The sequence below is a fragment of the Erpetoichthys calabaricus genome, chromosome 2 (assembly GCF_900747795.2).
Source record: "Erpetoichthys calabaricus chromosome 2, fErpCal1.3, whole genome shotgun sequence".
Classification (NCBI taxonomy): domain Eukaryota; kingdom Metazoa; phylum Chordata; class Cladistia; order Polypteriformes; family Polypteridae; genus Erpetoichthys; species Erpetoichthys calabaricus.
In genome coordinates this window covers 133,558,771-133,564,046 of record NC_041395.2, presented here as the reverse complement: position 1 = coordinate 133,564,046, position 5,276 = coordinate 133,558,771, and positions in this window count along the sequence as shown.

Sequence of the window (5,276 nt, the reverse complement as noted above, 5' to 3'; positions counted from 1 at the left end):
TCGTATTTTTTGTTTCGTGATGCACCAAATGTTTTCAGTTGGTGAAAGGTCTGGACTGCAGGCCGGCCAGTTCAGCATCCGGACTCTTCTACTATGAAGCCATGCTGTTGTAATAGGTGCAGTATGCGGTTTAGCATTGTCTTGCTGAAATATGCATGGCCTTCCCAGAAAAAGACATCATCTGGATAGAGCGTATGTTACTCTAAAACCTCTTTATACCTTTCAGCATTAATGATGCCTTTCCAGATCTGCAAGCTGCCAATTCCATAGGCACTAATGCACCCCCATACTATCAGAGATGGAGGCTTTTGAATGAATAATGACAACATGTCAGATGTTCCCTCTCCTCTTAAGTCCAGTGGTGTCCATGATTTCCAAAAAAAATTTCAAATTTTGATTTGTCTGACCACAGAGCAGTTTTCCACTTTGTCTCAGGCGATTTTAAATGAGCTTTGGTCCAGATTAGAGAGCTGTATTTCTGGATCATGTTCACATACTGTATGGCTTTGAATAATAGAGCTTTAATCTGCATTTGTGGATGGCACAGCAAATGGTGTTCACAGACAACGATTTCTGGAAGTGTTCCTGAGCCCATTCAGTGATTTCCATGACAGAATCACACCTGGTTTTAATGCAGTGCAGGGCCTGAAAATCATCCAATATTGATTTTCGGCATTGTTCTTTGCTTACAGTGATTTCTTCAGATTCTCGGAATCATTTATTGATATAACGTAATGTAGATGATGAGATATCCAAAGTCTTCACAATTTTAGGTTGTGGAACATTATTCTGAAATTGTTCCACAATTTGTAGATGCAGTTTTGTGCAGATTGGTGAACCTCTGCCCACCTTTACTTCCGTGACACTCTGCCAATCTAAGATTCTCTTTTTATGCCCAATCATGTTACTGACCTGTTGCCAATTAACCTAATCAGTTGGAAAATATTCCTCTAGATCAGGGGTGGGCAAAGTCATTCCTGGTGGGCCGCAGTGGCTGCAGGTTTTTGTTCCAACCCAATTGCTTAATAATAAGCACTTATTGCTCAAGTAACACTATTGCTTCACTTTTGTTGTCTCGCTCATTAAGATTTTGAACCCTTATTGCTTATTTTAGTCTTAAACAGCTGTATTCTTGATTTTTAATTGCTCCTTATTAGCAATAAGATGCTAATGACAAAAGAAACCAGCATTTCTCCATTTAACTTGTTTTCATTTACACCTGTGTGTATTTATTGTGCACTATTTGGTTTAATTAAATACTTGGAAGGAAAGTGAAGAGACAAAAGTAAAACACTGAAAATTACTCATCTGTTTTAGACTTCAGATCATTTGGAAGATATCCTTAGAAAGGAAAAAAAAAATGTAGGATATGAGAATGACCTGACATGGCAGAGTTAAAGCAGTTGCAAGCTATGAAATTGAATAATTGACAAGGATTGTTTTCTGATTAAGCAACTGGGTTTGAACAAAAACCTGTAGCCACTGTGGCCCTCCAGGAATGAATTTGCCCACCCCTGCTCTAGATGTTTCTTTTTTGTACCACTTACTTTTCCAGCCTTTTGTTGTCCCTCTCCCAACTTTTTTGAGACTTTTTTGCTGCCATCAAATTCAAAATTACTTAATATTTTTCATGAAATAACAAGATGTCTCACTTTCAACATCTAATATGTTTCTATGTTCAACTGTGAATAAAATATGGGTTTATGAGATTTGTAAATCATTCCATTCTGTTTTTATTTACATTTTACACAGCATGCCAACTTTTTTGGAATTGGGGTTGTAGTTATTCAAGATATTTTGAAATGATACTCTGTTCATTTTTAAAAATCAGCAATACATTTTAAAATATCTTAAAATAAATCTGTATGTATTTTGAAAAATATCTGAATTTCTATAAAATTGTCTGTTGTATCAATGGGACAATGGGTCTCAGTTTAATTTTTTTTAGTCTCTGGAAATTTAATGAGAATATAAAAATAAAATATATTACAATATCTTATAATATAAAATATATTTCAGATATATAAAATACATGTATAGATATCTCAAATTAATTTCATGGTATCCTAAAAATATCATGAATTTTGTTTCAAGATATCTCAAACACATGAAGATATCTTTAAAAAGACATAAACTTAGTTCTAGATATTGAAATAGCATTTTTAGATATCTACAAAACCATTAAGACACTGAATCTCAAATATATTTCCAGAGACCTGAAAAAAGGATTCTGTCCATCTTATTGATATGTGAAATGCATTTTGACATATCTTAGAATAACTTTCTGCTCATTCTGAGATATCTCAAATACATTTCAAGATATCTTTGAATAGACCAGGAAGTCTCTTTGAAAGAATTTTTACATTTTTGAGATTTCATGAAATTCATTTCAGGTATCTCAAAATGAGCACGAAGTTTTTTGAGATATCTCAAAATGTATCTGAGTTATCTAAAAATGTATTGTAGATATCCTAAAACTTAAAAAAGCATTTGTTGAAATGAGTTTTGGAGATCTTAAAAAGTAAACTGCATTTTAAGGTATTGGAGATATATTTAAATGTTAATTTGACTTGCCATACATTTCTTGTATTTCACATCAAACTCTAAACTTGTCAAGTATTCAGATATATTTTATATATGCTGTTTATTAATTGCATCTTAAATGTAAAGTAACGATGACAATACCAATAATTCAAATACCTTGTACTCTATTTAACAAGCATTTATAAAACCTTGGTGTGGTGTAGTGGGTCCACAGCTCAAGTCAAAAAGGCCACTTTTAAATAAATAGTTGCCGTACTCGCGGTGTGGTAGTGTGGCAAGAGCGGTTCCCGGGTGATTCATGATGCAGACGGTCCTCGCTTAAGTGCACAGGTGAGGAGTCGTCCGCATCCGTAATTGATGCCGGGAGCTGCTAATTGCCACACCCGATCCACGTCCCCGTGATAAATAATAGAAGCATGAGGCAGCTAGGAGAAGGAGGAAAGAAAAAACGAACGGAGTTTAAGAAGGAGAGAAGTCAGGAAGTAGGGCGGAGAAAACCGGTGCGTGAACGAGCGAAGGTGCTCGTTGTAGAGAGCACATGCAGCTGAGCAGTGAGCCCGGGTGTTTGGCCAGCACTCCGGGAGTTGTCGGTAGTGGTCGCTCCCGTTGAGCATTAGTGAGGAGCGGGAGTGACCGGAAGGAGGATGGCTCACTGCGTAAAGCTGAGAAGGCAGCGGGAGTCGGTGCAAGCCCCAGTGTGAGTGCCCTGGTCGCTGGGGAGCCCAAGTCACAGTCTGGTGAAGCCTACCAGACCCAGGGATCGGAAAGGCGAACAGACCAGCAGTAGAAGGCAGAAAGAAGGTCAGCTGCAGGTAGGGTGGCTCCCCTGGTGCATAGCCTGGACGGGAGAACGCAGGGGAATCACCAGTAGAAAGGCACCAGGATCTGTTTTTAAAAGGACGGCTTCCAGCCATTATTTTAACCTTGGGTTTTTAAAGGATTTTTTTCTATTGGATTTTAACCTCCACCTTTCACTCGTTTTTATTGGATTATTTATTTGAAGAATTTTGAAGCACTGCACTATTTATTTGAACACTGTTTTGTTGATTTTTAAAATAAAAGCACTTTGCACATTTTGCACCATCCCCTTGCTTCATTATTGTGCCTCACTGTCTAGCTCATTGGTGACATTACCGATGGTGTTGGGTTCAGAGCTCCCAGAAGGAAGATGGGAGCATGGAGCGGAACCCGCATCGTCACACTTGGATGATAAATGATGTTACATTTTTCTAATAGTGCACACTTACAGTAAGTGCTAATTCATTTTAACAGTAATCTCACACATGTATCTAGAGAATAATGTTGTCACCATTTTAAAGTGTTATGTAGTTCACAGTCACTAATCAACAAAACTCAATGTCCTTTCAAAATAGCAGAAACTCTTTGGTGGTCCATTTTAGCTGTGTTGATTTCACATGGGTTCACACAATTTGTGTAGCACTCCCATTCTGATCCCACTGGAGAGTATCTGTATGTTGTAACCCTTTATACTAACACACTATGGCTCCCCAGTTGAGGAACCTTATCCTTTTCTTTTTAAATTATGGGTGTCCCTAGTGAAAATAAAAACCCATTCATGATGGGCTGCTTTCTGCAGAAAAATATTAATGGATATATAAGATCAGGGCCTTATTTCTTTGGAGGGATCCCAGAATCACACATGTATATGTTTTCAACTGCTGTTCTAACAAAAAAAAAATCACCCTAACAGTGTGATATGGATTTCAAAATAATGTAATTTAACAGTATATAGTCAGCCATTCAGTCAGCCATTTTCTAACCCACTTATTCCTGAACAAGGTCGCAAGCCTGTCTCAGCTAGCATAGCATGCAAGGCATGAACAATCCCCTGAACAGAGCACCAGTCCATTGCCCTTTAACAATATATACAGTAAATCCACAAAAAGTCCCAATAATGTTCTCTTAAATGGAAGGTAATAGCAAGCATACAATTATAACCAGCAATATCCCAATATAATTAATTTTAACAAGCTATCCATTTTAAATGTGTTTGTGGTTACATTATAGATAAAACTCAGTTTTGTGATTGGAAGCAAAAGGTAACAAGATGACATAGGGAAACGCAGAGTCAAACACAAGTTCAGAGAGTGTGCTCTCTTTAATTACACTGATTTAACAGTAAAATTATTTGATACAATATTTAAAGTTACTTTCATGGGATGGGATGTCATTTGACATTTTTTTCAATAATTAATTAATTACTTACAACTTCTATTATCTTATTTGGCAGAATTTTTTCTTTAAAGATAACAAGCAAAAAGGCCATTTTGCAGATAAAAAAGAGGTTCACACATATCAAATAATGTTGTTGCTTTGGTATGGTGTATTACGAGTACACACATATATATATATATATACTGTATATATATATGTGTGTGTGTGTGTGTGTGTGTATATGTCAACATGAGAGCTGAAGACATATTATTGATTTATTTGCACATTTGTCATTTTAATTCGTTTTTCCCTCAACGCTGCCCATTGATGGCTAAATGCAAAGTCACTTGACTACAGGAATGACTTTAGCTGTAATGCAGAAGTACTCTTAAAGAGTGACTTCATTTCCCTAAAATTGGACCTTAAGGCTTTCTGAAACTCTACAGATGGATGTTAGTATGTGCATTTGGGGTTATTACATGTAATGTGGTTTATACTTTCTGGTTGTTTCACCCAATCAGATGAAATGGCTTTTATTCAATATAAGCAGTCATTGA